General features: G+C 42.8%; 1 protein-coding gene across 5 annotated transcripts in view; it reads left to right on the top strand.

The window, feature by feature from the left end:
- The window catches only part of LOC105832186, a 546,626-nt gene that overhangs the window by 138,995 nt on the left and 382,906 nt on the right, over window positions 1–24,725 (top strand). For all 5 annotated transcript variants that reach the window (XM_036293132.1, XM_036293122.1, XM_036293121.1 and 2 more), the window contains one exon: window positions 15,444–15,502. The gene's annotated coding sequence lies outside the window, so the exon portion shown is untranslated. The remainder of the gene's footprint in view (window positions 1–15,443; window positions 15,503–24,725) is intronic.

Genomic DNA, 24,725 nt, shown 5'->3' with positions numbered 1-24,725 from the left:
TGTTCCGGAGTTGAGGAAAGGAAGCACGCGGCTAAAGGCGGGAAGGACGAGACGGAGAAAGAAAGAGCGAAAGAGAGAGGAAGAGGGAAATGTTTTCTGAAAAACAGGAATTGCGATTCAGCCGTCTGGACTTCATAATCCCCGCATAGTCCGCGTTTCTCCGTCGATTTCGTATACACACGTATCTCGGAAGAAGGGCGATGATCCCGACGGTGCGCGCGGAGAGAGGGGCGGCTGGAAGTCGTTTTAATATCTGACCTCGTTGCAACCAGCGTCGACCGACCGAAACTTTGCGGCTCTCCTACCCCTTGGTTCCCTGTTTACCACCGAGCGAATCGGGAGCCGTCTTTCCCCCTTCCCCTCCCCCCTCCCCGACTTCGTCCCTCGCCGTGTTCTGCGGTAAATGCGCTAGGAAAATGCATGGCGCGTCGTTAGCCTCCGTCGAGCCGGCGAGTCAGGTTCGTCGGTTAAGTCGCTGGCAACTTTCGTCTCCTTGTTGTCCCAATTTGCCGCGGCAGCTTCTACGAGGAATTATAAGCTGCTCCCTCTATCATTTTTGCGGAATATGGCGGAAGCGTAGGCGAAGTTCGGCGTGATAACATTCGAAAGTTCGCCTCAACCAATTCGGAATGGATCGTTCGATCCCTCGTCGTCCTGAATGCGCCCAGGTGCATCCAGAGGCAAAAGATCCGTTATATCCCCAAAGGGCAGTTTGATAATCGATCTCTTTAATCGGAAATTCATAATGTAGTAACATTTAAATCGATCGAGTGTATAAAGCGCGGATATTTATCACATCTTTTTTTTTACGGTAAAAAAATATTTATTATGCTATTAATATTGATACGCTAAATAACATTCTCATTATTAAGTTTAATTTAACATGTAATCCTGATTTGTCACAATTATCTATCTTTTCCGAAAAGTAGGATATCTTGATTTATGTTCTTTAAACCAAGATTTATGCTTTAGCGGTAAGCCCCGTAGCAGTCATTCTGCTTAAGTATTGTTTAATACACGTCGTTATGGCATTTATCTTGCTTATACTTCGGCGTTGAAAATCGCTACGGGGATGTACAGAACGTTAGTTTATACAGGACAGAAACAGACAGTGGTACGGGGGGGGGGGGGGTGGGGGGTTAATACTCTGGAACGCAGGTGTGCGTGAAACATACCGCCTGCGTTTAATTTCTCTGCGTAATACTGCAGTAAAGTAGCTGGACTGTAACGGATTATACACGAGTCGTAAGCTGTTGAGAATCCCTCATACGCAAATATAATAATAATAATAATAATCTGAGAATATAACGTGGATAAACGCAACGTATAATTAAAGCGAATTTGATTGAAGCTGCGGATGAACTATCGCCACGAAACTCTAAGCTCCTTTGCCTAAGCTTTTTGCACACGAACCTGCGATAAAATTAATCTAATTGTTAATAATTTTACGAGACGGATACCGAGTGTTAATTATCATCCTTCTAAACATTTCCATGAGGAAATGTCGATTCGTGGAAAATATCGCGGTGTTGATCCCCGATTATCCCTTACTTCCATTTAGTCCAAATGCCATGAGTTATCTTTTATATATTTTATTTTCATTACTTCCTATCTTGTCGATGTACTTCGACACGTTTCACGAGTAAATTTTGGCGTACTTTCACGACGCTCGCACAAGAGAGGAGTGGGGGATTTTATCTACGCAGACAATGCAGGCTGCATCGCCGTCGGTGAAGGACTTCGTTGACATAGTTCGCATGCCAGCCGCACTTGGGCCGTCGATCCTCCGTCTTTCTTGCAGATACCTGCGTCTCTAAGCAGGCTGACGTGCCACAGCCTCATTAGGGACTCTTAGGAACGCGCTCCCGCGCGAGAGACAAACGTCAGCCCGGTCTCTCCTCTCTCGTCGGAAATATCGGGAGATACGCGCTCGGGATTTAGCACGCAGCTGTTCGAGCCCCGAGGATTATCGCGGATAATCTCACTCCCGTCGTCCCTGCCCCGGGGACTCCCCGCTGGACCTGGGGAAATACATAATGATGTAAATACGAGCGTCGCGTGCCGGCGATCAGCAAGTTTCTCAGAACCTTCGTTTTTCGGACGACTTGTAACGCGATTCTGAGAAATTGTTTCCCATCGTATTGTTTGTAAAACGAGAACAAGAATGAGTTGTTTTGTATTTAAATTCGAATATGTACACGGAGAAAACTTTTATAATAAAAATTACTATGTAACCATATATTAAAAAAAAAAAATTTCTGAGAATTATAAGTAGTGTAAATACTATGATGATTTGATGAAAAACATAGTAAAAATTTTCATAATTTCTTTTTCGGTCCGTGCTTGCTATTTACCATAGTAATTTTTACTATAAAATTTTCTTTACATAAATTTTACGACGTTAAATTACAATTATGTTTAACATATTCAAATTACGTGTATGAAATTGAAGAAACATTATTTTCTCATTTACACGCTTTTTGAATTGATAGCTCTGCTTGAATTATTGATTATTATTTTGAGATTTCGCGTAACCACTGCACATATCGTCCTGAATAGAGAGAAACGCTGTTCGATTTTATCGCCGTTATTTGCCTCGCCTTTCTAAAGTATGGCGGATCAATAATAAATATAGAGCAATCTTTCTAATGTACCACCGCGGAAACTTTCACGATCTCTAAGATCACTGTTTGCGATGTACAGCGAAGTGATCGTACTCTCGTAAATTCTATTCAATCGCGCCAATGCAGAACGAAGAAGGATGCGGCCCGTTTTGTTTTCGCGAGGCTTGGGGGTGGAGTAAAAGCATGTGGAGAGATCGATTTGTAAGGTTCCGCCGAGCTGTCGGTGGTCAATTCGGGCGTGGATAAATAAACATCTCGAAGAAAGAACGAGAGCAAGCTTGCTGCCACCGAAACATTCTATTTTTCGAATGGTTTTTCAGAAGGGGTTGGGCACAAATTTATCATTCATGAAAGCTTTAAACTTTTCATGGATTTATACATGTTTTTATTTAACATAATTAGAGTGTATCTTTAATTAAAGGATTTTTGTGTTGGAGGAAGATAGAAAATTTGAGATACAAATGCGTCTTTTTAAATTTTTTTATGAACACGAATACGAATATTATAAATGTTGATAATGTCGAATAATCGCAGATTTAATTGGATTTAAAGTAATGTATTTGTGTCTATGCGAGAACAGCCATTCATTTTCATGAAACGCCGTTTACGTCGCAAGGGAGCACCTCGTTGGGTAAAAACTCGATTAGAAGTTCGAAGTTTGTCGAGACAACGAGTTCAACGATCGAAAGCAATTCCCTTTAAATCCTTCGCAAAGCAAATCGCGCGTCTAATGGATTCTACGTTAATCGTCTTTACCATGTCGTTAACTTGACGCGACGCGCGCCGCTCGCCCGGGGCGACACACAACGATCATGCTCGGTAAAAGGAGCAATCGACTTTAGGCTCATTAGCAACGCACAGCCCCTAGTCAATTACCTTCTTTGTTATCTTATCTGCTGGATCCTCGCGGCTAGAGAAACTGAAAGCTACGTTAAATCGGATTATTGTTTACACAGTAATTGCTATTTGTAATAGAATGACGGTTTATACTTGCGACTTTAATTTTCCAGAAGCAAGGTATTTCACGTTCCTTTCGACTTAATTCTCTGCGATACGTTGTTTATAACACAGAGCATAATCCTGATAATAAACTGACATAATCCTGATAAACAACTAAATTAGTATATAAATTATGTTCAAATTGTATTACTGTGCACGTCGCTTTACAATTTCAAATCATTTACAATTTTAAAAACATTTCATTTCTAAAAAAAAAAAATCTTACTACTTTTATACAATCAAAACAACTAAATTAATAACGAGGAATTAAGAGGTGTGGAAATTAATGCGCTTGAAATATATATTTGACAAGTTAACATTTTTTTAAGGATAAGAGATTTCTTAAAATTGTAAAGCGGCGTGTCTAATAATAATTTAGGATGTTCAATAATTGTTACATTTTTGAGAGATCGGAGATTGCAGGCTTTTTGATCGCACCCTCGCTTTTACGGTTACCAATAATCGATTTAACACGTGTCCCGCTGATACTTCGCGGCGCACCGCCATCGTACCGTACGGGAACGCAAGAACACCCGTCGATAAATTCACGCGGCACGGCCTCGCCCCCCTGTCTCGATAAATTATCCCGAGGGATGACAGAGACATTATAATCCGAGGGTCTAATAAAAAGGTCCGGGATTCTCTGTCGCCGCCGCTCCGTGTCGTTACTTAGCAATAATTCGCGTCCGCAAGAGAGGCTCGTAGGAGCGAGCGGGGGGGAACCGCGGCGAGGAGGGAGAAACGTTTTGGAAAAATGAAGGGACGAAAGGACGAGGGCGCAAGGGAACGCCGCAGAGCTACGCCCTCTTCAGCGCGCGTGTCGCGCGTATCGTCGTCGGGAGGAGCCCGCGTATCCTGCAGATGCCGGACCAGAAGAAGAATTCGAACAAAGCCGCGGAATCGCCACAATGAACGCGAGCGCGCCTCGACTCGGCCCACTCGGCTTCCCTTCCCTGGATGATTTATCGGGCGCTATTTGTGTGTAATACCGCGAGCACAATCGCCATCGGGACGCCGTCGATGATCTCCCGGAACGGGAGAACGATCCCGGCGATTTTCGTGAATTATGTCGAGCCATCGGGACGCCCGCTCGAAAGTGACCGCGAAGAAACGGAGGAGTCGGTAAGATCGATCGTGTCGCTTACGTGCCAACAACACCGGGGAATCCCTGGCAGATCCTATTTTTCGTCAAGAGACCCCGAGTCGCAGAAGATGTAAATCGATTTTGGAAACGATAATGCCGTTGCAAGATCGATCGTATCGTAGTTCGTAGGAAATTGAAAGAGCCAGGGGTCGGGTGAATCGGCCAGTGCCGTTATCGATTCCGCAATACTTCCCGATTGGTTTGGAAATCCTGGGGTTTTCCTTCCGCTCCGCGGACGCGCACGTTCCTCGCTCGGGAACGCGACGAGACGGTGGAAATCGGTCTGGGCAACATGCCCGTGCCACGTGGCGCGTCTTGTAACAGAATTCCTGCCGCTCTACGGTGCTGGCGGTGGGCGCGCGGATAAGGGGGAGTGCGCGAGGAGATTTTCTCGAGTTTCAGAATCCAGCTACCGCGCTATACGTACCTAGCTATACCGTTCCCCGGGGACCTCGGGACAGGTGGCTGAAGTCTCAGACGAGAGACCCCACGCTCCAGGAAGCGTCTCAAGCGCGCCGCGTACGTTTCGCCGTTCTCCTTACGTACACGGGGAAAGGGAACGACTTCCTCGGTAACATGTGGTTGTCGTAAAAGCGACGATCATCCCGCAGGAAGTTGGCCGGGTTCTCGAGGACAAATTCAGCCGCGAGAGCGCATCGCGGAGTTAAATGCAGCTCTGATGACTCCACTAACGTGCATTAGCGGTTAGGCGCGTCCTACTTACATGCACGCATACGTACGAGCGACTGCACTCGCGCATTCCCTCTGCAGTATGTAGATCATAACGCGAATTACGAATTCTATGCTGCATAAGCGTCTGCGCATTTTGTAGTAATTGTTGAATACGAGGGTGTGTAACTTAAATCTTAAACGCCACGTATGTCGAATGGAGTGGGTAATTATACTTTCTGAAAGTTCTACGCTGCGAAATAAATTTAGTGCCTCCGGTGAAAGTTATTTGAGGTATTTTTGACAATAAAAGTTATTGAGGCATTTTTGAGCAGCAAGACTAAAATTTTTTTCCGTTTGAATATTTTTCTGAATAGTTTAGTTCCAAGTTATATATTTTTCTATTAGAGAAAAAATGTATTTTTGTATTAAATATTGTTTGCAAACGTACACCTAAATTAAATTCATTAAATATATACTTGGCGAATTTAATTGTGCTTTATTTTAATTGTATAGAATTTACTTTTATGCTTAAAACTTATGTTTCGCGTGTAGACGTATATCCGCATACTGAAAAGTACATTGAGACACTCGATCGAAATTTCCAATATCAATCGCATGCGGCTCGTGTGCGGCACGACATAAAGATGCAATTACATTGATATCTTTTTTGAATAGATCCTTGGTGCAAATTGCGAGCGTCCCTTCCTATCGCGCAAAGCGGTGTCGGATGAAAACTGTAAATGAAGAGCGCCACGTTATCTCTATACCAATCAATCCCCTCGTTATCGCTCGGCGGCCGAGAATTACCTCGCACGCGCGCTCATTGCAACGCGAGACTCGCAATTCTGTCCGTGAAATTAGCCTCGTCATGCCATGCATAATTGTCCCGATGGACGCCCGATGAAAGCCCGTCAGAATTGCGCTATTGCGCTCTCTCATAAACGCAGGGGCGAATGCGCGTTTTCTCGCGGTATATTAATAAAGGCCTCAATGAATTGGTTGCCCGTTTCGCTACAATTGCACGCACGTCAATTTCATCAAGCCGCGCCGCGACTGCCCGATAAAGAAGCTTTTGGCGCTGCCACACGGTCATCCATACAGTCGAAACGATTAGCGTAGATCATTTCAGAGGCTGCTTAATAGGGACAGTCGTATAACTCGATGATTATGCGTTTACCCTTAACAATCTTTGTGCTTCTGAATTTGCCAATTTTTTCATATTTTCGCCATACGTCGCATTTATATTTGGAGTATAATGAAAATTGCATATGCGCGGCCAGTGCTTTGTACTTTTTTTTTTATATTTACCACGATGCGTCAAACATGAAATAATCGATCTCGAATATTAAAAACATACAACAACGCTGGCAAAGTTTAATCTGCTAATTGAAATTTATATACAAAGTACGTAGACCGCGAATATTTTACGAAACTGACTCCGACAGTGTTTAGTTATTAAGTAATTAAATTCTTTGTATACAAAGCTCTGATATTTCGGTAAAGTGTTACGACGAATTCATTTGCAATATAAAAATTCTCCAATTTGCAAATAATTTCTGATGTTTGCTCTTAGATGTTGTATTCGTTCGAAGCTTCGTCGTCATAGGAAACCATCATTTGTCAGCAGATTGTCAAGATTGTAACTTAGGACATCGTTGAAAGCTAACGTCGTTCCAGGAAGTGTTAATTTCTAAGTTATTCTTTAGGTTCTAACGCATATGGAAGAGATCATTGGTGCAGAGGAGGACTTCCGATTGCCACGTGCTACTAGTATTACCCATGTGGTCGGGCCACGGGGCACTTGACCCAGAAAATCCTGCTGTATTTTTTCAAAGAAAAATCACGAAGTAGCGGGCCTTCATTAAGCGATAATAAAATGATTTAGTTCTGATTATGCCAAATTTTTATGAATGAAAACGAAACGTTTATTATTTTAGATTGTACGAAAAACGAGGTTTAATATTAAGGTTTGTAATCTTTTATTCCATAAGCTAAATGACGATTCGAAGAATTATTATTATTACGATTGTTATTTATTTCAGTATACATTATATGTTTAATTGCTATTATTATTATTACTATTGTTATTCATTTTATTATACATTATATGTCGAATTGCTATTATTATTATTACGATTGTTATATTCATTTCATTATACATTATATGTTTAATTGCTAATAATAACAAAAAGTCTTGATATCGCTACTTAGCAATCGCGCATTAATGTAGAAGAATTATTTGGCGCGTTTCGTTTTGTTATAACGTTCTGAAAACTTTCTAAATCTCTGAATGTACGGAAGGGTTAAATTCGCATTTTCGCGGCGAAGCGAGAAATAATTACATCGTATTGCGATAAACACTCTCCCGGCGTTTTTACCGTGGCTCAAAAAAGAAAATGGAAATTTTGTCCGGCTTAAGGGACGAGATATTTCTGAATGTACAGGTATCGTGTACCTCAGAAAGAAACCACTGCCTTGTTGCTTGAACCACGCGACGCCGACGACGACGACGACAAAGCGCATTGCTGCTGGGAGGTAACGGAGCAACGCCCGAAGCTCTCGAAATTCCCGAATAGTTTTCTTCCGTCTTCGCGCTCCCATGGCGGAATTAGAGTAGCGGGAAGCGATAACCATGGAATTTACGTGCGACTAAAAGGCAGCTAATAAACGTTAATTTAACGAAACAGCGGCGCGCCGACTTTCGGCGCTCTTCTCGTCTACGGCGGCGGTGGCGGCCGCCGCCTGCGGTACGTAATATCCGAGAGATCTGCGTGTAATTAGCTCGGGAGCCCGAATTAACGAAAGGCAACGAAATGGCCGACGCATGTGGAAAATACGAACCTCCGCGAAATCGAAACCACCGTCTCTCACGGGCATTTTCTTCGTGTATCAGATGTACGCGTGAGGTTTGCCGGATGTACTTTACGTTACGACAAACATATCCACGAAATCAAAATGGTTTTTAAGCGATGTTAATATGTTAGATGCTTGGCTAATTTTTCGATGGTGATAAGCATCTCTACAAGCAACGTTTTTTTTTTCGTTAATGATATTCGTTGGACTTATCCCTTCACGTACGAGAGAGTAGGTAAATATTTTATGAAACTTATCGCAAATCTATTTACATATATGTTATCGATATAGGCACGTCTTTGTAATATTTCTTTCGCACTGATATTAAGTTTTAAGCGAAGATAAGATTTACAGTGCTACATTACCATGACAAATTCACGTTTTATCAAAGAAGTTTTGTCAAAACGGTTAAAATAAAAATTTTTTTCCGAGACTTTCAGGAAATTGTACTGTATCAGTGGTGGAATTTTATTTACCTCGCGGGAAAGGAGGATTTCGTAAAAGCGAAATACGGGAATTGCGCGAGAAACTTCATTCTCTCAAGTGATGCGTCTATTTTAAATATAAACGCGAGAATGTTATTCCACTTTGCATTATTAAGACACTAATGAATGTTTCGGGAGAAAACGCCGCGGCGTCTACAGTTTATATGTAATCCGAAGATACATTATTTTTATTATTATTTTTTTTTTTATTAGGAGGATGTTGGCGTGCATTTCTACAGCGCCACACGAATATATTTGAGGCACCGATCGTGATATTATCGCGTGATTTTTACGGCTTTACAACAGAGACCCGGAGAAATCCATTTATCGCGGTAAAAAGTCAGTCGGTCTCGCGTTTTACGTTACAGTGAGAAGTTAAACGCGCTTTCACCGCTCTTTACGATTATACGCAAAGCAATGAAATCTACATACCGTCGTAAAAACGGTCAGGGAACTACCACCCACCATCGTGATGTACTCGCGGGAATTATATTTCCGATCAGTCTCGTCCTACGAGAACGAGAAATGTCGAGGGACGGTGACGTGCACCCGACTCTCCGAATTAGATTTACGACACGACCGCAAGGTCCTACAGAGTTTCACCGTACGCACCGTCCTCTCTTTCGCCATCGTGTCAGTAGGGACCAACGGACCGTTTACGGCCGTCAGGACCGTAAATAGCGCTACCTCTGTTTGCTCGTTCGTCTCGTAACGCGGCCGGTTTCGCGTCCACGATCCTAAATCACTCTCGGCCGCTACTTGCATCCGTCTACATCAGCAACGGATGAACGGTGATTACGAGCGGGGCGATTGTCACGGACAAAAGGGGTTGACAGCGCTCTCGTCCGAGGGATGGTGCCGCAGAGTTAGACGAGCCTTGCCGATCGTGATAGCCTCTTCGGGCCTCTTCGGCCCTCATGTTGTTACGCTGTTGTTAATCGTTTGCCGTTGCAAGAGGAATCGTTTGTCGTACCGAAAGAAAGACGTGTTCCCCCCTGGGGAACCTTAGCATTGGAACGGAATCTATCGAAAGCACTCGGTAATTTATGACCGTAAGCTTTTAATTTCGCGTGGCGGCGTTGAGGACATAAATGTTTTCCGAGGGAAGAAAGGAAGACGTACGTTTATAACATACATATTGGATCTAGATTTTATTACACTTTTTATTGGCTGACGTTACACGTTGTAACAATTCATGTATATTTATGGTACGCGGTGAGGATACGTGAAGAACAAAAAATTCTTTTTTAACAACCAATGTTTCACAAAATACAGGTACAATTTTTTACAAATATAATAATATAATAAAGCTATTTTATAATTAATTCTAGTTCTATTTTTTACGCTTAAATGGGACTTAAAGACTCATTACATAAATGACTTTAAATATTAAAAATTAGTTATTTTTATTAATAATAAAATCTTTCTTGAGATAAATTAGCTGTTGTTTATTTCTCATAAAATCACGTCACGACTAAAAATACATACACTACAGTTTTGTATTTTATTTTGTATTCAGAACATAGTGGTTAAAGCATTAACCGAATCGCGTAGGGAAACGTTGATTATTGTTGTCTCTCTTATATACTTTGAGAAGATATATTCGCGATTCTGGCTCATTCTCGGTGGTGGCATGTGATATGTTCGCTTCGCGCGACGATCCGAGACGCGAGCCTCGCTACAATACTCCCTTGATAAATAATGAAATACGCGTGGCTCAGCAAGTTGCGTGGGGTGGAGTGAAAAATGTCGAGTGCCCAGCGAAGACCATTCGCGCGCTCGCGCGAATGCGAATGACGCGAGGGATGACGGGGACCGGTAACTTGCGAGTCACGGCCATCATTCCCCCCCCCCCTTCTCCCCACGAGGTGTACCGAAAGCTCTCGCGGGGATAATAAAGGTCTCTGGATACTGCCGATACAATTTCGACGCCCTCGCCGAAGTGTGCCTTTGAGGGACGATCGATGGGCTTTACGTTTGGGCTTTGCAAAAATCGATACGTCTGTCGCGCGACAAGAAGTATAAGGGTCGTATATTTACCGTCAACCCTTTCGACTTTGCAACCCCCATTATCTGAAAGAATCGCAAGCATGAGTCGAAAGAAAAATAAATCTCGTATCTTTTCTTTCGGTTCTTTGATTAATATTGTATGATTGAAATCTCGACATTTATATATTTTATCCACGTGTAATATTTCAATCCGTGTGTCGTGATTTCAATTATTAGTAACGTCACAGATCTCTTTCATCCCGTTATCGATATGATTATTATTTCCATTAATTGACTTGATATGAAGTAACCCTTTGACAGTACGTGGTGCATCGACGGAAGAGACGTTTTTAATCAATGAATTAAAAAGTAATGACATACCAAATATTTTCCTGGAAAAAGTGCCAAAGCGATTAGCATTAATACTAATTATATCGCGAATTAATGTACGTATTACGCTGTACGTATCATACACATCCTAAATGATGATTGTGAATAATTAAAGCCTGCATCATTATCAGTTACGCATTGCGATTCGCGTGAATTCAAATCTGATAAACAAACATGACGGGCGGAGGACGGCGCGCGATCGACATGTTGGAGAAAAATAAGTAAATTATGTGGAAATACTCCAGGAATAGAGCGACGGTAATTAATTCGGACATCAAACGGTATCGCAGATTACGCATCGCTCTCTTCATGTTTAATTTACGCCGCTGCTAAAATGAGATGAATACACGCGTTGACCGATAGCAATTAAAATGCCGCGAAATTATCATTCATGGAAATTCTATTGTAATCTTGGTAAATCGCGGTTTGATAAGCAAATGCTGCATTAGTTGTAAAGCATTAAGTATTTAGCTATGGCATTGTCCATGATTAAACAGGAATATACAAATGTCATATCTAAATATAAATTTTTTCGAAATTTAGATAGGTGTCTATATAAATCACCTTAGTCGACAAATCGATCCAAGAATATTGAAGGTCTTTAAAAAATTCAGAAAACGGATAAGGTTTTGCATTAAGTGTTAAATTGCAATTTTTAAGTTGCCATTTTATTGACGATGCTATAGAAGACAGAAAAGTAGCGAGTGATATTCTCATTTTTAAAAATCCCTTGAAATTCAATAGACGACATCATCTGCCTCATCGCTAATACATGTGTAAATCGTCTGCATACACATTCTGTCTGCTGATAAACCAGTTCATCGAGACCGGTATCGTCGTTAATCGGACGCTGTAAAAGCGACGTTTAAGTACTCGTCGGCATGCTTCATGCGGTAGTAACACGTAAACTCATCCCGATGAATGGCAGACTGGGAGGGAGGGGGGGGGGGAAAGGAACGGGGAGGAAAAAGAGGAGTATGCGGAGGATCGACGTAAACCGATGAGGCGCTAACGCGAATTGCCGGAATGTTCTCTCTCCGGTGGTTGTGCCGGAGTAAATGAGGGCAGGCAAAAAGAGAGGGTCAGAAACGAGCTGTCCGATCGTTCGTCCTGGCTCACGTACACTCCGATGCATTAATTTGCATGCCCCGGACGCACGGAGAACGTGTCGTTCCCGTTCCGCTTTCATGCTCGAATTAATACACTCGGCTGTACATCCGCCTGAATTCGCAAGAGACAGAGCAAGCTGCAATTCAGCGTAAAGAGATTGGTCGATTAATCGTTTCTCTTTTACCTCCGATACGCGCGCGCTTCGCTTTGATTAACCCGCAATTAGTGACCTGCATTATTGGCGTGGTTGTATCAGGGTGTTCTATCGATTAAAGAAAAAGCAAATAATTTTGTATAAAATAGTTCAATTTAAAAGTGGGTTTTTCCAACGTTTCTATAAAATTGAAGAAAGAGAACTTTCTATTAAAATTCTTAAAATTATTACAGTTGTGGAGCGTAGAAAAAAATGTATGAAAATCCATGAAGTTTTCTTGGAACGTTTTCGAAAGGAGGATATCGTTAATTATTGATAATTGTTGTCGAGGAGTCGATCGGTTTGTTCAATGAGTCGCGAAGCCAAATGATTATTAGAAAGCGTGAGTTTTACGAGACAGGCGCCTCGAGAGGAGCTTGACCGAAGGATGTAGGTGAACGTAACAGTCTCGGTAACATCCTCCCCCCTCTTTCTCTCCCTCGCTGTTGTTCTCTCGCTCTTACCTGCGAGCTCATCTCCAATTTCGTGATTTACGACGTCCGTTCGCCCGACGATCCATTAACGGGCGCATGATTGGCCGGCGCTTCTCGAGCCTGCCGAGGGCCGTGGATGCCGAATGGCGCAATAAATAGTAGTAGGTGTTAAGGTGTATTTAAATTTAGATTGGTATCGCGCGCGCCACCGGGCTAACGATCCGCGGCCTGACCGGTACTAAGTGACCCTAATGTCCGGGCCTAATCGGCACTAATACCAACTACCATATCTCTCTCGTCCGACGCTTCTTCTCAGATCCGTACGAGGCTCGCTCGACGGAGCAACATTCCCGGGTAAACGAATGTTGCTGATAAACGACGTTCGAAAACTGAGAACCAAGATGTGGAGTTGTGTTTGAATTTTAATTAATATCTTCGACGATTTCTTGTTGCTCCTGCTAATCTCTAATTTAATGCCGAGGCTAACGTAAGCTGTAATGGATCCTACGATGAACGACTCGTCTCGGAATAATTAGCGTCGTTAAGCCGGCTATGGCTATCTCCTTCTTATTACGTAATTTACATTTATTATGTATGAAAAAAGAGGCCATTACTGAACTATGATATTTTACGGCAAAAAAGGGGTTTGAAATTGTATTTTGTCAAAATTAGATTTTTACTGTACATAATTATTGAAATTTTTACTTTTAATCCAATAAGCCATTCGAGTCTTAAGAATTGACAATTTTTTTTCTTCAGTTTCAGTATTTTTTTTTTAATACCATTTTATCTACATACGTCTAAAAAAGTTGTTGACTTCTCCTTATGTCTTATTTCTCGCGAGATTAATTTTACCGTGACAATCCCGACTTGAATTTACGACGCGCAAGTTCGATGATATATCGCGAAATATCATTCGCGTCTCGATAATCGTGATCGGTTGCGCTAATCCATACGGCTCTTCCGGCCGATTCGTCGTCTCTCGATCATTATTGTACGCGCGATTCGTAGTGTGCGCGCGAAGCGACGGTGATTAATACGCGTGACCATCGGCGTAATCCTCATTACGGCACACGGACGAGGGTGAGCGGCAGAAACGTTAGTCAAAGTGCATGACAATGCGCGGCGCGAGACAGCAAGGGAGAGGACAGGGAGAGATATGGTGGTCCGGTATTAGCGGCGATTAGGCCGCAGGCATTAGGATCACTTAACGGCCTAACGCTGTTAACGGGAAGTCGCCTCTCGGCCATCTGCATCCTGTCGCACGCGTGTCGTCTCTCAGCGAGCTCTTGAAATTTTTTCTTTTCGAGGCAGAGGATTTCATGAAGAAATTAGTCAACACTTGTGTGAAATGTCTCTTTCTCTCTCTCTCTCTCTCTCTCCCCTCTTCCCCCCTCTCTCTAATCATTATTTATTCATTGACTTTTGTTTACTCATTTATATATTGCACATATTTATTCATTACTTTAATTCTCATCGATGAAAAACATGTGATATTTGCGACTATAGTTGCATAGTAAAATAATTATAATCATACTATAAAAATATTAGTAATAATACTTATAGTGATGTTAACTGTGAAAAAATATACTATAAATTGCACAGCTTTAAAATAGCACATGGTTATTATCACTATATTATAGTAATAATTGTTATAAAAATAATATTCTTGACTATATTTGTTTTACTATGCTAGATAATCAACGTTTTTCTATCAGTATACGTTCTTGGAGTACTCGTGTTTTTAAAAAAAAAGTTTTCCCGATATATTACAGAGAAATTATATAATTTCTATGTTTGTATTATTTTACCTTATTTTACGTTTAAAGCTTTTGCGCACACTTCCTGCGAAAGTCTTATTGTTCCATTTTGCAGTCGGCGACTCCTAGTTTCGCGCGTCGGACGTACACTTACGGGAATCTGGGGAGCGGCGCGCCCGCGTTAACCGGTGGATTTATTTCTGTATAAAAGCGTGACTAAAAATCGCCGTATATCACCGCACGCGCCGTGTTGCGCACTCACTTGTACGGCCCAACTGGGGCCGGTCGGTCCGCCGCGGATGGCCGGACTTAAGCCGGCGCGGCGCGGCGGGGTTAAACCGCGAGTCGTTTGTCATGCTTTTTACTAATAAGCCGGTAGCCGCGCTTTAATGCGGCCGGAGTTGGCCGTTGCCAACTTTGTCCTCGGCCTCGAGAACTGCGCGCGGACGAGCGCAGTACGGCGACGAAAAAGCGAATAAATCGAAGGTAACGAGCGTTACGAAGTTTCGCTCGCGGCGAGTTTCTCTGCCGTTTCGTGCCGGGTGGCGAATGGAATACGAATCGCACACGGGAGATTCGCCAGACGCGCGCTAATTGGCAACCGCCGCCGATATCTCGAAGCCGTCGTCGCAAGCTTTTGTCCTTTTTTTTTTTTCTTTTTCCGTACAATGTTTGCGATTAATCGACGCGGGCATGATTGATGACGGCACTAAGCGGAAGGGACTTTCGATTAAATTCAAATCGAGGAGCGAACGATCGACGCTAACGCACGTTATGCTTTATTTTACAGACGGATGCTTGCAGCGAGGTAATCGGCGAGCGGGCACGCTGAGGATGGAACGGTGAAAGGTAAAGTGTCATGCGAAAATAATCTTCAATTTCGGATCTTCTGCATATGGACGTTATCCATGACGTTTCCGTGTTATTGCGAGAGGAGTACAGAGCTCTACCGAAATTCCTTTCGGACATATTGTGTGTGTGTGTTGAACGGTAAAAGAATATTTTGAGAGACTTTAAGAAGTCCAATTTAATCGCAATTAATCGAATTATTCAATTTACATTTCTGACGTGACACGTTAGCGTCCCAGATTGATATCTTTTCTTGCGCGGATTAGAATTTTTGCCTTGCGTATTCGTTCATCAATATTCCCGCGGTCGCGCTCCCGGTTGTGTGCGATAATAACGATCGTCGACATCGATAAAGGGACATGCGGTAGCAAGCAAGATGCGCATAAAAATCGAACGGTAAATAATTGCGGCTGTCTACCGTGGTGCGGTGCCGTATGCGGTAACAGATACGGTTGCATTTCATTCCGACGTTGCGCGCTTTAACGGGTAAACAAACGGCACTTCATAAACCGCCCGTCGCGATACGATCGTGCGCTATTATTTATTGACCTTTCGGATTTACCGTCGCGCACAGGCAGGCGCATTCGCGAAATTAGTTTGCCTTGAATTATCTTTCGACGCGCGCGCGCGCGTGCGGCTGGCCATCGAAATTATTGCGCCATTGAAATCTATATTTTTCGACGGTCATTCCTCGCTCCGTCGTCCGGAACCCCCTCCTTCCCGAAAGTTTTACATGTTGGCGATGATCGAACGCGACTATTGGATTCATCGTTCAAACTCATTCAGATCATGATCGACGGGAGACAGAGACGAACGGCCAGGTTCGTCCGTCTCGCTCCGATCTCGTTACGCGAAATAATTAATCGAGCAATTTTTTAAGAGGAAGGAAATTGTGCAGGAAATCAATATAACAAGTTGATAAGCGTTATAAGCGTTACAAGCGTTATAATAGATCGCCGCTATTAAACTACATCGTTTCTCCTTGAGAAAAATGAGGATAGTTTCCATGTTCCACGGTTCATCTTTCTATTTTCACCACGTATCGATTAAGCGCCGTCGAGACGCGCGGCCTCGCCGCCCCCACGGTGAGATTTTTGAATTTCTACGGGGTCGAAATCCACGTTATATTGTCCCTGCCAGTAGGTGCGGACCCTCCGAAATCCGTTCCGCCCCATGTACGCGTTGCCGGACGTGAAATATAAGGCAATTTCATGAACCATTAAGAATGGAAGTTCATAAGTCGGCAGCACGTGTTTTCGGTGTTAACCCGGTGTAGAGAAGGCGAAATGAGATTTTTCGAAGGGCGGCCCCCCCTTCTGGCCACCCACCCCTCGCTCCGGCATTGACGTATAACGGGTGTCTCGCGGTAGAATGAAGGAACTCGCGCGGTGACGTACCGCGTATTATCGAGGCTTCGTTTTTGGTGCTCACGGCGCCTGCTAAACGTCATTTGTCCTTGTTTAATATTTGATAGACAACAAGGATGAAATGATGTTTGAAACGCTGTAAGCTCATCAGACTCGGAATGGTTTCCCTGCTTCCTTCTTCGTGCTGGCAGGACGACTTTTTATAGCGCCATACGTCGAACTTGTCTCCATGAATGATTCCTCGCCACGTTCTTTCGTGAACGACAGAATAAAAATGTCAATATTGCATTGCGTCGATTTGAAAACTTAAACACTTGCATTTCGATTATTTCTGTTACATTGGAAATACAATACTACATACATACTTAAAAGTATATTATAATAATTTATTAATTACACATCATTCAATCTCTTTGTGTCGATGAATTTAGTGTAAGATGTGAATTCTTGATTTAAAATGATTTGGATATATCGAAATCAGAAGTGTTTAGAGAAATTTAATGCAACACGTCAAATACTAATTTTTTTGAGTTTCCTACATTGTTTAAATTTTAATTCAAACATTTCCTCCGTTTTACGTCAAATACTTTAAACGCGACAGAAGGGCGGCAAAAACAAGGACCGGCTCATAACCCTTTTTCACACGGGATCTTGGATTTCTCGGATGTAATAATTAAGGGAACCCGCGAACCCGCCTTCGCCACGAGGATCCCACGATCAGGGGAGAACAACAACCTTCCGTTGCTCCGTGCTTTTTTCTCTCGCCTCGAAACGACCTCGTTCGTACATTCTGCGACCTCCTACGACCACGAAGGCTCTCGAGAGCACGGAGTAAGAGGGAAGGGGGGACAGGGGGAGGATGACGGGGAACGGCGGGGCGCCTTTATAATTTCACCCCTAATTTATTTTACAACGGGGCTAATAAAAAAACGAGCGCCGCGATATATCCGTCGGTCGAGCGACGGGGGCGGGACGAAAAAGTTGAACGCTTTCTTGCCGATCCTCGAACACGCGTCGAACAAAGGGCGCCGCGGCGCGCCCTTCGTCTTCTCGCTCGCCCTGCAGCAGCGCGGCAGTCTCTTCTGCATAATGCCCCGACGAGCTGACGTTAACCGCACCTGTTTCTCGTTTTTCTTTTTTTTCCCCTCTCTTACAATGCTAATTACACGCGTGCCTAGGCGAACGTAACTCGAGATAGAGAGAAGCGGATACAGGGTTTATGTTTTGGGAAAATTTTTAAGGCGGATCCACATCTCACGATGCTGCTTTTCCAAACAGGTTTTCACGCTTGTTTTCATAGGAACTCTTAATTTTCCGGATCCTCAATGAAGTTCTTTAAAATTTATCCTCCCCCGAGATTTCTCCTCATTCTTGTCAATAATTTTTTGTGTGTTTACGTTAAAGAAGAAATGTATGTACATGTTTAGAGAAATTTAGTATTCAATGGTAATATTTCTTTGGAGGTTACTTACGTATAGAGATTAATACGAAGAATATATAGATTTATTAAGAGCATATGTGAATCTACTATACAATTTTTTTCCATGTTATTTTATATTGCACGTTCCTTCATCTCTTTTCTCTCTCCATTATAATCGCTTAACTGCAAAAAAATGAATAAATCATATAATAACGCGCACTTGTAATGAGCAATGTCGGCGCTGTTGAGATTAAATTTGATTTGGTTTCTCTTTCGGGGATTAAAGCGCATCCAAAATCCTTTAATATCGCGACTGCCCAAACTGATGATTGCGCCGTATTAATTAATCCGCGCGCTCTAAACGGCCCGTTCATTCGCAATGACAACAAAAAGTCTCTCGCTCTTTCGCAATTACTCGCGATTACTCTCGTTTTGCCAATCGATGGGGCACGCAACCTCGTGCGATTTTATTATTATGCACATCCACACATGCGGCCTCTTCGCTCCCTCCTCCCCCGCCTAGCGGCAGGTATATAATGCCGGAATTCCGATCGCGCGGCGTCGCGCCATATACGCGTACGTTAGCGACCGATAAAAATTAATTAACAGAGGCGTCGATGAACCCGGCCTCCCTGTGGAATATTTCACGAATAATAAAATACCGGGGCGAGCCCGATCGTTAACGGAAGCTGCGAAGCGATCCACCGCCACAATGCAATGGCTTCAATGCATTCGCGCTGCATTGCACGCAAACACGCGTTTCACCCGATAACCCGTCGGATTCTCCACCTCCTTTTTTCCTCCGTACGATTTATGGTAAGCGATATCCTAATTAACCACGTTTGAATCGCGACTGCCGCTGGCACTCGCGAAATTTTGAGGATTTAATTACGGACGATGCGATAAGACCGATTTAAATGTCGCGTAAAGAATTGTTAATCACTTGGCTAAAAGGCGAAATTGGGAGATAGAAAGTGAAATTTAGCTATAGAGTTGTATTTCTCGAGATTCTTCTTGTGTTTGGTGTTTTTGAAAAATGCTATGCAATTCCGTAAAAAAAAACTCGCAATAAAAAGAATCAAGGATTAAAGGTACAACTCAGTGGAATCTAATGAAAACTCTACAAAAGAACATTGTTCGTGTCAAACATGACATTAATGAAAAGCGAAAATATGCCACCCGGAGGCGTATACAGCGGTGATTTTTGTCGCGAAGTGGTTTAATCGCGTCCGCCATAAAGTCGTGCGCGCTCACCCTTTGTGACGTTAGTAACAAAAGTCACGTCGTGATCGCGTCGCTCTTCTTCTCTTTCACGCCGAGCCTTTAAAAAAGAACGTCGGGGGGGAAAAAAAGAGAGAAAATGTCGGAACAACCCTCGCCGCTCTCGAGTCTCGAGTTACAACGTGGCCGCACTCTCGTTAAACATCCCTTCGACCCAGTCTCGTCTTTCGCTCCCGTCGCGCCGTATCGACGAGGTCGGCGCGTGACAAAAGCGCAGCTAGTAACAATAATAACGGTGACAATAACAGCGACACCTTCCGAAGGACTGAACCGTCACGGAGGGAACTCGCGTTTGTCACCCCTTTTGCCCTTCCTCCTATAGTTCCCGAATATATCTTTGCCACTTAACGCGTGATACGCGGAGAAGAAATGTCCGACTACCGTCAATCAAAAAAATAATTTTTCAATAGAAATTAATTAAAAAATTATGTACCTTTTTTTAAATTTCGTGATTATCAGAAAATGCCACAGTAAGAAATTTTTGGAGGGATTTATAGACAATATTATCTCACACTGTTAATCCCATTGAATTATTTTTAACTATTTCATAGGTCGCTATTGCTCCTACTCAATATTTGATTAATTTGACTAAATAAATGGTTATAATTAACGATATATTGAGTAAGGCTATTAAGTACTTACTCAATACATTGTTGATTATAACCCATTTATTTAATTAAATTAATCAAATATTGAGTAGGAGCAGTGGCAATCTATAAAACAGTTAAAAATGACCCAAATTGAATATAATTTGACATTATGACTTTAACATTGTAGCGAGAATTTAATGACTATTGTTTTCAATATAAAGCAATTTGTCTATCAGATTGCAATTAAAAAATGAAATTGTCTTGAAATTAAGTTTCTCTATGTACATAATTGCTATCGAGGGAGAAAAGAAGAGTCGGTATTGTGCGCCAGAGAAACTGAGAAAATGTGGAAAGTTTTCTTTTCCTCTATCCAAAGCTTTGGACGAACACTTTGAATGAAGGAAAATTAGTTACCTGGTTTCACATTACTACTGTCAACTCCTTTCTGCCTGTCAATGACCGTCCGCAACATCCCGCAGGCGTTACGAGCATTCGGGCAAAGGTATCAGCACCATCGCTGCACTTATATCACCCTTCACGCTTTCCAGCTCTCTCCCTTTAATCTTTTCCTCTTCGCGTGTCTCACAAAACGAAGCTAAATGCGGGCGATAGAGCCGAAGATTCTCTACGAATGGAGTGTCACCAGGAATGCCCGAAGGAAGAAATAGAGTACAAGGGTGGGACAGGAAGATCGGGGAGAAAGAGGTGAGATCGCCTCGAGGGTGACCCGTCTATCTTCATTAAGTCCTTCGTTCAGGAGGGACAGGTAAGAGAGCCAGCAGGTTAAATCGCGCGTATTGTACGCTCTATGACGCGTGTTTTCCACCGGGTGTGTGTGTGTGTGTGGTGTGTGTATGTGGCGCAGCTCGCGTGCATGTATAATTTTGCGCGGACAATGGGCCCCGGACGCCATTGTGCCGGCAGGAGCTGTCTGTCAAAACTCGACGTGTCAACCCACGGCGCTACTATTAAGGACACTCTCCGATCGGCCGCCTCCCCCTGTTGCTCGGGTTGCTACGGTTAACGTAGGGACGAAGCGACGGTCGCGCTTCTGTCCCAACCGGATGCGCACGGATACTCGCCGGATACGGCACATGACTAGTACTCGATCATTTCGCGTCTAGAATTTTTTCATTCAGCGCTTTATTATTTTCACATTTGAAACGAAAGATAGAAAATCCTACGTATATTATCTTTAGAGGAGAAAATTCCGATACTCGATCTCTCGCTGCAATCGTATACGTTACTAAATAATAATTGAGCTTGCCAAACGATCAGATTAATGAGCTATTTTTGTCGTCTCAGGATAGAATCTGAAAATAACGAAACCCTGTTTTATGAAGCTAATTTAACATGAATTGAAATTTGATTGAATTAAACTTCAATGACGCAGAAATAAATGAAGGGGCTGAATTTGTCGTTACATCTCTATTTTATTTTAACATTTTCGCGCATAAATATTAGAAGCAAAAATTTAAAAAACCAACAAGTACACTGTTTTGCTACGAGCGGAAATTCGTTATAAATTCAATAAAGGTCTAACCATACACATACCCGTCATTATACTCTTTATATTTTTTATCAGATTTTCATATATAGGTTATAACAAAGCAAAAAACGCTGTGCTTTATGTGTAGAGATGAAAAAGAAATGACGAAACAGTGGGTTAACAGGAGTTCTAATTCGATCACGACAGAGAATCGCGCCGGTGCCCATCGTCGAGAAAATAAAAGGAGCTCCGACAAAGAGGGTCCTGGTTGGCGCATTGCTCTCGTGCGTGCACGGCCGCCGATCGTTTGTGCTCATACGTTAAACGTCCTGTCATCGTGGAGCTGTGCAAAAAGTGCCGGTCCAGCTAAAAGGGCTGGCTGGCTGGCTGGCTGGCTGGCTGGATGGCTGGCTGGATCGACGGTAGGAGCGAATCGGCCGCGAAAGATTGCCGGTGTGTGCCATTGACGTTCGCCATCGACGAATGCAGTCTCGTTGCTGTTGCATCGTCGACACAAAAGCAAAACCACCCGCTGTCTGCCCGTCCATCGCGACGGAATGGTACAGTTCGAGTTTTCGAGCCAACTGTTTCGGTGCGGTTGCCCGGATAACGCGGCGCGGCGTGGCCGCGAGGCTCGCGAATTTTCGACAATAAACGCGGCCTTCGGCTCGACAAGGTATGGAATCAACATTCGGCATAAACGTGGTATGGAAATTAAAAAGATAAATATATAATAAAGATAAACGTCAAAGAGATCCGATTTTGAATTTTATTTCTCTATCATGGTGATAATCGCGTGAACACCAAGTCTACGAAAATCGGAGAATCACATTTGACATTAAATTAAAATTGATCCTAAGCTTTATTTGTCAAATATGAACACGAGGTAAGGATCTCAGAGGATCGCATTTAATACTAAATGTGTCGTAAGAACATGGATCACTTGGTACCAAATGTGCGTTGGAAACAGAAACCAGTTTGGTATGAATAGGAAAATTAAGTGCTCCATAGCGGTATTCACTATATGAACGATGGAGGGCTATTAATCTCTGAACTTTCTTTCATATTCTAAAGTAACCGGTAGAAATACGTTTTTCGTTGTAAGACAAGAAACTTGATTTTAATCTGGAAAAAAAAATCCGACTTTGAAAAATATCACTTTCCCCTCTGCTTTTCAATCTTTCTGATTTCATTCTGCGTCGCTATTCCAAGAGAAAAGTGCACCGAAGCACGCTAAATATATATTGCGCGCTATATCAAATGTCGATCGACCGGCTAAAGTGAATTTACCCTTCACGAACCATGGCAAATCGATTACTACATCGTGATTCTAATCCCACCCGAGCGGCTGCAGTTTATACACGCTACCAATGATTTTATCGGAACACTTTATTCTTGCTGGTAAATATTTTTTTTGCACGTTAAAATATTGCACAAACAAATTTTTCTCTTTCTCTAAAAAATATGTATCTTTATTTAAAAATATCAGACAGGTCATACGGAACGTGTGCCGGCTATTGAAGTTCGCGACGGAGGGAGGTGTGTGACGGTCCGTATACACAGACGCAAGACAGTCTTTTGCCTCTGTGTCAACGTCACGGAATGACATTGGTTGTATATTCTCGCTCCGAAGTATTCCCATAAATCTAAACGCGTAACGCGATACCGGGTAAGAGAGAGAGAGAGAGAGAGAGAGATGGAAAAGGAGAGGGAGGGCTAAGCAGAAAGAAAGAGAGAGAAAGATCGAGGAAGAGAGAAGCGCGGTGTACAAATCGGCGCGAGTCGTGCCGCGTCGACGTTTGAGAGATCGTAAGTTCCGTCCCATGAAAGGCGAACGGAAGCTAAACGCCGCGCGATTCAGGAGCGGCTCGCAGGATCGAGTCGTCGAGTATATCGATTCATGCATACGGAGCGCGCAGGAAATGTATTCAGAGGTCGCGTAACCTTCATCCGTGACGCTCTCGGGGACGCCAGCTGGTTCATTTATCTTGCAAGAGCTCCTCTTCGTCCCCGGTCTTCGCCTTCTTTTTTTTTTTTTCGGTTTACTCTCGTCACGATGTCCCACAGCGTTTGTTCCTTTTACTCCTTTTGCTTGCAGCGCGCGACATGCATCCTTTTATCGAGGTAATACCTTGTCTATCCGACGGGTTCAATCGAGTATCTCGTAATCAATATAGATTAAACCGGTACAACGCCTCTTTTCATCAAACTAAAATTTTTCCATAAATTATTAAACGCTATCAGACACGAATCAAGCGTTTAATAATCACTTGACGATGATAGCCAGTGATTATCTTATAATGATGAAAGAAATAATTAATTAATCGGTATATTTATGTTTAGTATTATTGATTTATTTTTCTGTAGGAAACATATTTAAATACTTTTTATCTGTTTCATGTAATAATTTCGATATCGAGGTATCTCGGCATTCTTCTGATACCGGGCCGTTATTGCAATCGGGGAAAACGAGATGATTCTCACACATTCGCCATTTCCTCCATCTTCGATTCGATCATAAAATTTTACGGCTGTCTTCCTACCTTCTTGAAGACGTCTCTCGCTTGTGTGAAGTCCTGCGGACCGACGATTGCGGAAAAAAGTTTTCGAATTCAGCCGCCATTATAGGACGCAACTCGACCGAGGGATGAATTTCATAATTTATAACCGATTCGCGTGAACTCGTTCTTGCGCCCCCCGATCCTTCGTTCCTTCCTCCGTCCTTCTGTAACTTTCATTTCACGATGGACGGTAATTTCGAGCCGTCTTGTACAGCGACTCTTGAATGTAATCCTTTTGGCACTGGATCAACTCCATTATTCTTCTCATTTATATTTATACACGCTATCAATTAATTATTTCTTTTTACAAGACTTCAGAGATTTTCCTTGTGACAAAATCAACGATCCTCTTCTTCCGTTTCAGTTTTTCCTTTTATCATCGCGTTCTCTCTTTTCCTCTCTTTCTTTTACTCTCAATGGATGAGAATTTGATGAGGTAAACACGACGATGTTTTTTAATATCTCCTTCTGGATCTCCCGACCTCTCCTTCTCCTCGTTTCTTTAGGCGTGAAGC

This window comes from Monomorium pharaonis, chromosome 1 (assembly GCF_013373865.1).
Source record: "Monomorium pharaonis isolate MP-MQ-018 chromosome 1, ASM1337386v2, whole genome shotgun sequence".
Lineage (NCBI taxonomy): Eukaryota > Metazoa > Arthropoda > Insecta > Hymenoptera > Formicidae > Monomorium > Monomorium pharaonis.
This window is presented reverse-complemented; position numbering and strand designations above follow the sequence as displayed.